Raw genomic sequence first — 12,770 nt, forward strand, 5'->3', positions numbered from 1 at the left:
GAGGACTGAGTTGAAGTAAGGGGTCTAGGCGGTGGTGGTGGTAGTGGTTTTATTAAAAATAATAGTAAACAGAAGGAAACGATTTTTGCTAGCCCCGGCATCTGCCATCGATACTGAAGCACCTGAGCTGGGGCAGCGGAAATAAAGGATAGCAGGCACAATGGAGAAATGAAAGAGGTGAGGGGAAAGGAAGAGAGGATAGGGGGAGAAGTAATATGTACAAACTATTTACACAATAAGAAATGTGTCCAGGTTGTGCGCGTGATTAGTTCATTTTAGAGGAATTAAATCCCACACACGCACAGCACTGCGTTGGTTACAACTGGAGTAGGGCGTCCAGTTATTAATCGTTCAAGGTAGAACTCGCGGAGCGTTCGGTTACTGCGTGTAACTACCTGACGGAGAACAGACGGGACGTCAAGCCCGTGTGTTCGAGGAATGCACAGAGGCTCACCAAAGTTCGGTCACGAGTGCGCGCACTGCCCTGCGGCCACAATAGCGCCTTGATGGAGTCTGATAGTATGCCCTGCGCCCTATAGGCCGCGAGCATATCGCGACGAGCAACGGCGAACGCGGTACAGCGAAGGAACAGGTGTTCTAGTGTTTCCACTGCACCGCATCCGTCACACACATCACTCGTCGCGATTCCGTGACGCACCCGTCGTTCCCCGGGCCACGCGCAGCCAATGCGCGCGCGGAGGATCATTAGACGGCATGTAGAGTTGCCAGTGGAAGACCATGACGCTAAAAGCTCTCTTCGGCCGAGAATTCGCAGATGTCTTGCTGCGTCGGCTCTTGTCAACGGTATCTGAACAATGTTGGCACTGCCGTGAGCCGCTCGAGCTGCACCGTCAGCTGCATCGTTTCCGATAATGCCAGAGTGTCCAGGTATCCACTGGAAGACGATGTCATGACCCTGGAGATGTCTTAATTCAGGTACGAGTTGATCGTGATCACCATGGCGCAAAGCAGAATTAAGACACTGTAAGGCTGTTCTTGAGTCAAAAAACACAGCCCATTTGTGGGGTGTTTGTGCACCGATGTACTGAACATCCGCACGAAGAGCGGCCATTGACCTGGTGGAGGTTGTCCGATGCGAAGTTTGCTGGATAATACTGGTCTGTCTCGCAGGAATGACCACGGCGTAGGTTGAACTTGTACCTGAGACCGAAACATCTGTATACACATGAGTGCGGTCACTATATGCGGCGTGGAGTAGGTAGAGTGTCAACTGTTCAATGGCCGGCGTCGATAAGTTCGATTTTTTCGTTATGCCCGGAATTGTAAGCCGCACACATGGTTCCCGAAGACACCACAGCGCAGAGGAAGGCCATGCTGCCGGAGTGAACTGCGATGGGACGGACGACTGGTGGGCTGCTATAACCTTTGAAAACGCTGCGTGTGGGCTTTGATCCGCCAATGACACAAGGTGGTACTGGGGAATCCTTGTTAGATGCCGTATGTGGATCCGCAGGGTGCCAAGGGTTATATGCGTCGAGAGTGAGTAGTACTGGGCGATTTCCATGGTAGCAACTGTTAATGCGCTGCGAGGGAGACCCAGGCGTGCGGGGAAGATGAAGACGAATACGTTGTTCGATCTACTGTCGCCTCAGCTCTGTTTCTTTAGCTAATTTTGCCTAATTTACCTAGTTTTATTTGAATATTAGAGGACGGCAGCATCTTCAAGGCGGTACTGTCGCTATGGGAATAATACGGCTGCTCTGGCGCCGGCAAGCCTAAAGGGACCACGCCAATCAAAGGAGGCTGGCTCGGAAGATGCGGCCATGGCTTCCCAGGCTGTGGAGCGACCAGAACAATGAGACGAACACCCGTCCAGCGAGACCTCATCGCTTAGTGGGAATGAGTCAACGATCGTGGACGGTGTCACCACTTCGGGCACTTCTGCGTGCATTCCCAGAAACCCTTTGAGCGTGTGGGGGTAGCGGTCGCGGTCACAAAGGAGATGCCCTCGACTCAGTGTGGCAAGCTCAGCCGGAGACCAGCTACCAAGTGACAAGGGAGTTGGTCGTTTGGTGCCCAGCTTTCGCCGGTCGCAAGCCAGAGAATGGGTAGGAGCCAAAGGTTCACAAAACAAAACAAAGTTTATACAGCTAGGAGACGATACAGAGGAAGTTACAATCACTCGTACGAGCACATACAAAGTGATTCACAAATACAATGCAACTCATGCAAAGTCACAATAGAGAGAGATACACATCAACAAAATCTTTGCACCTAAAGTAGAGATAAATAAACAAAACACAATTTGTTCACTGGGCACTGAAACAGTCCGACGACCTGAGGAGCTCGACGGGGCCGTCCCGCAGGTTGGCGCACGTTGCCTCGCTGGTCCGTCGCTGGGCGAGTGGTGTTCTCCCGGGAGTCGAGCGGGCGCGCTTCTCGGAAGATTAAACGGCGGCTCGGGCTAACAGACAGCGTCGTAGAGTGGCAGCGGCAAGGAAGAGACGTCAAAGTCCAAAGGAGCAGGCGGAGGGAAAACCGAGGCAGCTCAGTTAGGGAATGCGGCCAGGGGTTGTGAGTCGAGTGGCGCCGGAGCTTCTTAGTCGGGAACAGCAGCGCAGAGTCGGCGGGACCTCCAAGACAAAATACGCCATCAGGCCCTTCTTGAAATCGGCGTAAATGTCAGGGCCAGGAGGCGGCTACCACAGCTTTGCCAGGAGACCGGGTGGGAGTTCGCGGTTGGCGTGCTGATAGCACAGCAGCTGGCTGGACACGTCGTGAACGTGAAAATGGGAGACCAGCAGGCCCCGCCGCGGTGGCTCAGTGGTTAGGGCGCTTGACTACTGATCCGGAGTTCCCGGGTTCGAACCCGACCGCGGCGGCTGCGTTTTTATGGAGGAAAAACGCTAAGGCGCCCGTGTGCTGTGCGATGTCAGTGCACGTTAAAGATCCCCAGGTGGTCGAAATTATTCCGGAGCCCTCCACTACGGCACCTCTCTCTCTTCCTTTCTTCTTTCACTCCCTCCTTTATTCCTTTCCTTACGGTGCGGTTCAGGTGTCCAACGATATATGAGAAAGATACTGCGCCATTTCCTTTCCCCCCAAAACCAATTATTATTTATTAGTCCATCAGCGCCAGCCACAAAACGGGTCCCTGGCATCGAACACTGGCAGGCCGGGCAGCCGAGAAAGGAAAGAGCGCAGATACAGCTGGAGGAGTTCACCGCGTGCGATGGTAGGCGCGTACATGCCGGCGAGAAGAAGCTGCCGAAGGCCTGGTGCGAACAGCGGACGTGCAGCGACAAGGCCAAGTGGAGGAACAGGACGGGCAGGAGCCCAGAGCAGGTGGGAGCGGCGTTAGGTGCGTCGGGGTTGTCGTCCAGAGTCACCAGATGTGGAAGGTAGTCCACATTTATTTCAGTCCCGGTAGCCGCGGCTGATATGCCGGCGGAGCGGGCTGTTGACGTTGCTCGCCAGGCCCGTTGCCGAAAGCGTTCTGATCAGCCCGAGCGAACCCTTCATCAGCGCCACTGTCGATGCCAGCGCCGCTACAAAGCTTTCCTGTGCCGGTAGCACCTAAGCAACACAGATGGAATGTAGGTGTGGGGGAAAGTTTTTGCGAACAGTTCGTATTTCGTGTACGACCACGAAAAACTGTCCCCAACACAGGCAGCTCTTCAAGCTAAATATCTTACTGATTATAGGATATCATTATTTCTTTACCTGGTCGCCCAACGCAAGCTCGGAAACCACCTGCTGTCAAGCTGAAGGATGTGCGGGGGTTGCTGCGCCGCCAATGCCGGCTTCCTTGGATGCGCGTTGCGGGGCCCACTTCACCGGGCGAAGATCAATCACCTCTCGGAGCTCGGGGCACGTGACGCCAGTACGCGGCGTTGGACAGAAAGTGCCTGCCGCCCCAGAAGGCCTCTGGGTCCGAGCACGTGAAGCCCTTCGCGGCGCTGGTGTAGGCGGCATGGGCACCAGCATTATTCTGTTGAGGCAGCTATAGAACAGTAATGTCAAAAGGGGAAGCTTATCAAACGTATAACGACAATAAACGTCAATTTCGGCCTAGACAAGGACAGCAGGAGTGTTCGAATGATTTAGGCTAAATTGCACGTTTTCTCCATGTTCTGAAGAATTAAGCTTCAGGTCGAATCAGGATTAGTTAACTAAGATGCAGTTTAAATTCAGAGCTTATGGTTTGTGCCACAGACAAACACGCTGCTGGAGTGTCCCAGCGCGCGTATAGTACAGGGTGGGTGGTAGTGGTGGTGAAAACTATTATTAATCATAGAGAGAGGTGTTGGGGGTCGTGACCTGAAGGGTCACGCCCTTAGAACCACTAAATGGGATGCCTAGTCAAGCACCTCATTGGCGGTTGCCGCAGCCCGGGCGCGCTGCGTTAAGGCCCTTTGGGCCTCGAGGGTGCAGCAGCCGGACAGGGTCGCCTCCCAGTTCTCTCGGGTGGGGCTTGGGATAGGGGGTAGGGATGCGTTCTGCTGGCAGGCCCACACCATGTGGTAGGTGTCAAACACCTCCCCACAGTGTGAGCACCGCCCGTCGAATTGAGGATCGAAATGCTTTAGAGTTGCCGGGCACATGCATCGTGTTAGTGAGCAGGCGCAGGAGTACCCGCTCGTTGGCCTTCCCCAGACCTTTGCACGGGGTAGAAAGTGTTTGGTGCGTGGATTTGTAATAATGGTATGTTTCCTTGAAAGTGTAAACCGGATTGAAATCAGAGTCCTGGTCAGCGTTGGGTCCCGTTGGAAATGCCCATAGAGAGAGCGCGCGGACGGCGGCATCGGCTGCTTCGATTCCGCGGAGGCCTTGGTGACCTGGAGCCCAAACGAGAGATCGGTCTACAATTTTGGTAGATGTGATAAGCCAGGGGAGTAGCCCATCCTTGCTCGACGTTTCGACAAGCCCCTCGCGAGTCGGTGATTATATATTTGGAGGAGGAATCTGAGGCATCCAGGGCGATGGCAACCTCTTCTGCGTGAATTGCTGACTGGGCCTTGAAAATAAGGCTGTCTACTGTTTTGTCCTCGTGGACGACCGCGGCCGTGTACCAACCCCTGGGGTCCGGGCCGGAGGCGTTCACGTAGAAGACTCCTGGTTTGCTCCCAAAATGGCGGTGCAAGGCTTCCGCCCGCGCCAGGCGCCTGCCCTTATGGTCCTCTTTGGACATGTTGGTAGGGAGAGGCCGCACGTGGAGGGCGTGTCTTCAGTGTGGGGACGATGGTTGTGAAATGTTATGGTGCAAGCCATCTGAGACTAAAGAGCGCCATACGCAAGGTGTTTTCGTTTTCTCAAGTTGGGGTCAAAGACCAATTTCCGAAGCATTTCACCCCCCCCCCCCCCGATAAAAAATGTGGGAGTGGCTTATCTCATCTATGGCAGGGTATACGTAGCGAGAGCTGTAGATCTCCGTTGGTTATGCATGTTGTCGAATTTTTTGTTGTGACTAAAATGTTAAGCATTGAAGAAGTATTCGGTCGCCAAAAAATAAGGAAACATTATTAAGTAATAACCATGAATAGCAGCACAATTAAGGAATCACGATATTTCAATAAGATCAATATTATTGCTTGATTACTGCTTTCATTATGAACACATTTCGAAAGCACTTATTTCTAGACCTTTGAAACGGTTAAGCTTGCATAACGAATATAAAAAAATGGCGTAACCAGAGCTCCCATGAACCGCGGATTTGTCAGGCTTGAAAACAACCATCTTCGTTTATTACGCACGCCTCGCTAAATATGGCATCGCACGGCTTGTCGCAAACAAGTCGTAAATATAAGTTGAACCCATTTGCGTTAGACTGCAACCTGGCAGTTATCGAGAGCGAAAGTCAACAAGTGCGGTGTACTAGCAGAGACGCCGTGACCTAAGGATTTCTACGAAAATCACTGGAAAATTAAATATAGCTTTTTGCGGAAAGGGAACAGCGCATTAGCTGTCTCGTGTATCGGCGGACACCTGAACCGCGCCATAAGGGAAGCAATAAAGGAGGAAGTGAAAGAAGAAAGGAAGGAAGAGGTGCCGTAGTGGAGGGCTCCGGAATAATTTCGACCACCAGGGGATCTTTAACGCGCAATGACATCGCACAGCACACGGGCGCCTTTGCGTTTCGCCTCCGTGTGCTGTGCGTCAGTGCACGTCAAAGGAAATGGCGCAGTAATTCTCATCTCGGTGGACACCCGAACCGCACTGTAATAGAGAGAGAGAGACAGAGAAAACTTTATTGCCGCAAAAGAAGGGTTGCTGGATTCTTATCAGAAGGGCCAGGTGAGCTGATAACTGGCGGCGACGTTTCCGGCGCACTAGATGGCTTCCGCCTGTACGGCGGGGTCCGAGCTGTGCAGCACTTCTTCCCAGGCTTCTGGTGAGGGTGTTTCTATAAGAGCTTTGGGAGAAGGATCCTCCGGGCAGTCCCATAGCATATGATCTCGGGTGGCAGTGCTAACGCAGTGGATGCAGGTGGGGTCTGTGAGGTAGGGGTAGATGTGGGCGTACATGTGCCATGGTTTCAAGTAAGAATGGGTTTGGTCTTCTCCAAGCCTCCTCTTGGTTTTTGGAGAGTGGTTTGTGCGGGGGAGGCAAGATTCTGATAGGGAGCTTGAAGAATTAGGTAATGTCGTGGTAAGAAATTGCTGCCTCCAACTCGGGTCCCCCGGGACGAAAGCCCACCGCTCGGCCGACAAAACCTCGAGGGTGTTAAAGGGCTGCTTCGTTCCCTGGGTTCCCTGAATGGGCAGCAGTCCATACCAGTTCTATCTCTCGTTCTAGTCTACTATTTTTAGAATTTTTGTAGCCGTTCTAGTCTAACATTTTTAGAATGTTTGTAGCAGTTAGTTGTATTCTACCGCGCAAGTTGCGTATGACATTCTTTGGATCACTGACAATCATGTCAGCGTCATTATTGGCTATGGCCAAGGCTATGGCCGCTGCGTCCGCTTGACCCGAGTAGTTGACCGAGATCGAGGCCACAGAGATGCGCTCGCTTCTTCCTGCGATAATTTTGGATGCGGAGATGGCGAAGGCCCCTCGATTTAAATTATAATCGGCTACATCGGTGTATACTGCTCTAGTATGATTGAGGTACTTTCTATGCAGGGCCCACGCTCTGGCTCGTCTTCTGCCATCGTGTAAACCCGGTAGATTATTTTTGGGGAGCGGTTTGATGACTAGTTTGTCGCGCACTCCTCGTTGTAGAGGGCCCGCTCGGTTAGACATGGGGTCAGAGTTTACGCCTATTTGATCTGGAGTCTCTCTTCCCGCTGTAGTGTTGGTCAGTCTTTAGATTTGCATCACCTTGTGCGCAGTGATGAGCTCTACTACTGTGTTGTGTGTACCCAAGGATAAAAATTTGTCCGTGGGTGTGCATCTAGGAAGCCCTAGACCAGCTTTATGAGCTTGTTTGAGTAACATGTTTAATGCCTCGACGCCCACCTTAAATATTTTGTGGTATGGTAGAGTATATAGTATAAGCGCTAGTAGCAGTGTTTCCTGGTCGTGTGTATCGATAGTCTGTGTTTTTGTTAGTGTTGTTAGTTTTGGGCGCAAGTGTTTGTGTCACGTAGGGAGTAATAAATGTGTGGGTACACCTGTCGCCTAGTTCATTTTTTTCGGTCTAAGTGTTCTCCGGGGAGATCAGTGACAAAGATAAGTGGCGAGCCTGTGCCAGGATTCATTTCCCTCTTTTTCTTTTTGCTTTGTCTTTGATTTTTCCGATCTTTCGACAGCAGAAAGTGGATTTGGCAAAAACGTTAGAGCTGGCGCTCAACCTAGGGTTAAGCAAGGAAAAGGCGATGCGTCTTTGTGACGAGGAGAAAGAAGAGACCAAAAGGCAGAGTGGAAAGGGCGCAAGCACGCGCAGATGCTCACGAAGCAGAAGAGCGGGAGGCTAGAAGAGCTCTTAATAATAATAATTGGTTTTTGGGGAAAGGAAAAGGCGCAGTGTCTGTCTCATATATCGTTGGACACCTGAACCGCGCCGTAAGGGAAAATATAGAGGGGAAGTGAAAGAAGAAATGAAGAATGAGGTGCCGCAGTGGAGGGCTTCAGAATAATTTCGACCACCTCGGGATCTTTAAAGTGCACTGACATCGCACAGCACACGGGCGCCTTAGCGTTTTGCCTCCATAAAAACGCGGCCGCCGCGGTCGTGTTCGAACCTGGGATCTCCGGATCAGTAGTCGAGCGCCCTAACCACTGAGCCACCGCGGCGGCTAGAAGAGCTCTCGAGGCAGAACAGGAGAAAAGAAGGATACAATGGGAGAAGAAGTTTCTTTTTTGGAAACAGGCACAAGTCGCGGGAGGATATGAGGAGATAACTGATAATGATCAGCGTTCCTTGTGGGTACAGAATATCCTAGACCGGCCGGAGTTTGCCCAAGAAAGCTGATTGCTTTTTTTGATGACAAAAGAGATGATCTGGATGCATACCTGCTACCATTCGAGCAGATAGCTTTGGGGCAAGGCTGGGAGCGTAGTGAATGGGCCACGACATTGAGCATGTGTTTAGTCGGGGACGCACTGAATGTGTTTTGGAGCATGCCTGCCGCTGATTCCATGGACTATGAGAAAGTCAAGAATGCACTCCTCCAAAGATTCGAGCTTACGGCAGAAGGTTTTCGCGAGAGATTTCGCACCACGAAACCCGAGAATTCTTAAAGCGCTGAGCAGTCTTCCTGTAGGCTAACCAACTATTTCGATGGTGGCTTGATATTCCAAACGCAGATAAGAGTTTTGAAGGGACGCGTGACAAGCTGGTGACAGAGCAGTTTTTAGCATGTTGCAGTCCAAAGCTAGCGCTATTCCTCAAAAAGAAAGAAAGTTGTGTCCATTGGAAGAGTTTGCCGACACTGCAGACCAATTCCTCGAGGCTCAAGGGCTGAGAAATATGAGTAAGGCAAAGGAGGAAGTACAAAAGGTCCTAGAAACAGGTGCGACAAAACCAAGAGCCTATGGCGTTGTATCTAAGGCGCCAGTAAGGTGTTTCCTCTGTGGCAAGGTGAGACACTGTGCAGTTGACTGTCGGACTAGTAGCGTTGCCCAAATGACAGCTTGTGTGTCCAGGTTGTAAGAGGAGTTGTCATACTTTGGATGAGTGCCGATACAGAAAGCAGGACCGAGCTGCATGTGTTGTCGACTCTGGGGTAGAACTTGTCACGCCACCCGAAGTTCCACAGCTGAAGGGAGAGCAAACGCCGCTGGAAAATGAGGCGGTGAGTGGAACACCCAAGTCGAAAGCAGCAATGCAGGTGGTGGTTGGGCAAATAGGGGACCGTCCTATATTGGTGCTTAGAGACAGCGGAGATCAACACAGTCTTGGTTCGGAGAATCCTGGTGAAGGACGAGGATCTTACAGGGGAGGCGTCGGCCGTCACTCTTGTAGTTAGCACAGTCAGGTACCTTCCTGAAGCCAGGATTCTAGTCTCCACGCCATATTATACTGGACAGGTAGTGGTAAAATGCGGAGAGCAACCTACCTACGATCTCATCTTGGGAAACATTACGGGTGCAAGAAGTGTCGAAGACCCCGATCCCGAGTGGGGGATGCTCGACGTTGAAAAAAAAAACCAAAGGAGGAAAGGCCCTCGTCGGCAGTGGAGACAAGAGTTCAAACGACAGCCCAAGCAACGCAGCGTCCGTTCTGTACTCCCGTTACGATGTGTCTGAGCATAACACCGGGCGAAATTGCAATTAAGCAAAGAGAATACCCGAGCCTCACAGCCTGCTTCGAAAGAGTCGGGGAAAAAGCGGAAAGAAAGAGGAGTAGTACGTCATTCGAATATCAATTGGTAAATGGTCTTCTGCACAGGGAATGCATATTTAGCTCAGGAAGGCGGGTACAACAGCTGATGTTACCGAAAGATGTGAGAGAGACAGTGTTACGCTTAGGACATGACGCCATTATGGCCAGACTCCAGGGTGTTCAAAAATCGGTGTCTAGGATCCCAGAGCAGTTCTCTCCAGGTGTCCAGAGTGACGTTAAACGCTTTGTTCGCTCATATGACGTGTGCCAGCGCACAGTTCCAAAGGGATGAGTTTGTCCCGTACCTCTGGGCAAGATGCTAGCCATCGACCTACCGTTTCAAACAGTGGCTATTGACGTTGTGGGCCCAATATCTCCTGCATCCGCCAGTTGACGTGGCCACTCCTTATCTTGACGCTATTCCACTGAAGACTATTGACATTATTGAAGTGGCGGAGGGTCTGGTGGAGATGTTCTCGCGTTATAGGTTCCCGAAAGAAATTCTGAGTGACCGGGGTTCGAACTTCACGTCGTCGGAACTAATGAAGGAGGTTAACCGTCTTTTGTCAGTAAGGCAGTTGCTAACAACGCCATACCATCCCATGTGTAATGGGCTTGTAGAGCGGTTCAAAAGCACCCTCAAAAATATGATCAAGAAAATGTGTCAGGAGAGACCTGCGGATTGTGATAGATATCTCCCAGCTTTTCAGACCAGACTGCCCCTGGTGCGGCAGTACGCCCACACTCTATCACATCACCTGGGAATGCAAGAGAAACATAGCATTCCACAATCAACAAACACCGAGTGCGGAGCAATGGGAGAGCTGTCTCTTCAGCAGCGAGCTTGAGGTCCAGAGGGCCTTGGTAAAGCACGCAACTGAAGCGGCACAACTCAGTGGAGCCCTGGACTGAGGGCCCACTCTTGCTTGAAGACTCAAGTCGCCAGCACCCAAGCAAGACGACCAGGAAGTCTTCATCCCCGCGAACCTCTTGGAAAGAAATAAAAGTTTTCTCTCTCTCTCTCTCTCCCAGCTTTTTTGTTCGTTTACCGCGAAGTACCGCAAATGAGTCTTGGTTTCTTGCCCTTCTTTATGTTGTATGGGAGAACCGTTAGAGGTCCACTTACAGTACTCAAGAAACTGTGGGCCAATAAAGAGATTGCGTCAGATCTCAAGACAACATACACACACTTTATTGAGCTGCGGGACAAGTTGTAGGAAACACGCAGGCTTGAACATCGGGGTCTGGAAAGGGCGCGAAAACGCTATAAGGGCTACTATGACAAGAAAGCCACTCACAGGAATTTGAATCCGGGCGACAGGGTTCTCGTCCTGCTACTCACGGATCATAATAAGTTACTGATGCAATGGAAGGGTCCTTACCTTGTGACGAAGAAGAAAAATGACATGGATTATGAGATATTGATAGATTACACTAAGGTTTTCCATGTAAATATTTTGAAGAAATACGAAGAAAGAGGTCTCGTACGGCGGTACGCCCCCAAGGTAGCATGCTCGGTAGTGACAGAGGAGGGGAGTTGTGACGTTGCCGAGGCGCCCTCGTGCGGTGAAAAGTGTAGGATGGGGATAAGACACTAATGAACCCCAATTTGTATGAAGACAGACGGTCACAGCTCTACTCCAAATCAGGGGGGAGGTGTTTTCAGATGTGCGGGGCAAAACGGAGGTGATATGTTGCAAGTTAGACCTCTCTACAGATATATGCCAGAGCGACTGAGCTACCGCGGTGGGCCCACAATGGACTGCTTCCGGGATAGAAAGTGATTTTAGAAGTTTCCGCTATGAATTAAGACATCATATACTTGCACAGTGGGCTAGGGTGCAGTAGATTACGTGCATGGTGGTTACAGCGTTCGGCTGTTGAGCATGCGCTCAAGGTTTCTAACCTGGTTGAGGCAGCCGATTCATCATTCAGGTGAAATGAGAATCCGTTTTTTTTTTCAGTTTACATTTAAAGCGTGCCATAGCGGTCAAAAAAAATCTAGGGGCATTAGAATCCAATGAATCCATTAGCAATGACACGTGGTGTAATAAATTTTGTTTCTTCGTTTGGTCTCTATTTTTGGCTTGTTATAAAAAAAAAACAACCGCTATAAAGAATGCAGCTGTTAGTCTCGGTCTCTGCTTACTGTTGTGTGCTCTCCATCGCGCTGTTCTGACTGAAGACAATATGAGAGACCACTCTGGCGAGCTCGGAGACTGGTAAAAGCGAGGAGTTACAATCTTAAGAGCAAACGTATCAAATATCAGTGGTGTTTGACTCGGAGGTTGCATTGTTACGCTGCTAAGAAAACGCAAGCAATATTGTGCGCATATGGTTTTCTGGGTTCTGATTTGCCTCCTTTGAAAGCTGATTGGAAATGTGTGAGAGAAAACTGGCAAAGGCTTGATTTTTATGCTTGCAACAGTTATTCGTGCCCCTACGCGTTTGCCAACAAACCATGCCTTATTCTAGGGCGGCTAGCGATGGTGTTCATGTGCAGGAGGACCGCGTATCTGTCCGCACTTAACACTATGTAAATACAGCTCTTATCGGAATACATAAACAATCTTAAACACATAAAATACATCAAACTGCCCGTATTTTGCCTTATATAACTCTGAAGAAGTCATTTGTTTTCATCATTGCGCACTGAACTGACAAGAAAATTTGCTTTCGCCATCCGGAAGTCTTTAGAAACCCTACGTGCCCTTCGCAAAGGACGTACAGTCGGAACAAAACTTCGTGGACCCCTAATTTTCTAAACGAAGCCGATAGTTCTATCATTAACCGGTGCTTTTAGACCACACTTATGAAGTTTTGGAAGCCAAAATTCTGTTTTCTCGCTCCTTCAAGTGTGGTTTCTAGCCGGCGGCTAATAACAGAGCTATCGGCTTCGTTTGTATAGCACGCAGTCCAGAGACTTTTGTCCCCGACTATGATAAATGTGGGAGCAAAAAAATATTGTTCTTGGCTTACGACAAGTCGCCGACTTGATGCAAATTTGGAAGAATCCGAGGAAAACTATCATGCCGAACACAAC

This window comes from Amblyomma americanum, chromosome 7 (assembly GCF_052857255.1).
Source record: "Amblyomma americanum isolate KBUSLIRL-KWMA chromosome 7, ASM5285725v1, whole genome shotgun sequence".
Taxonomy (NCBI): domain Eukaryota; kingdom Metazoa; phylum Arthropoda; class Arachnida; order Ixodida; family Ixodidae; genus Amblyomma; species Amblyomma americanum.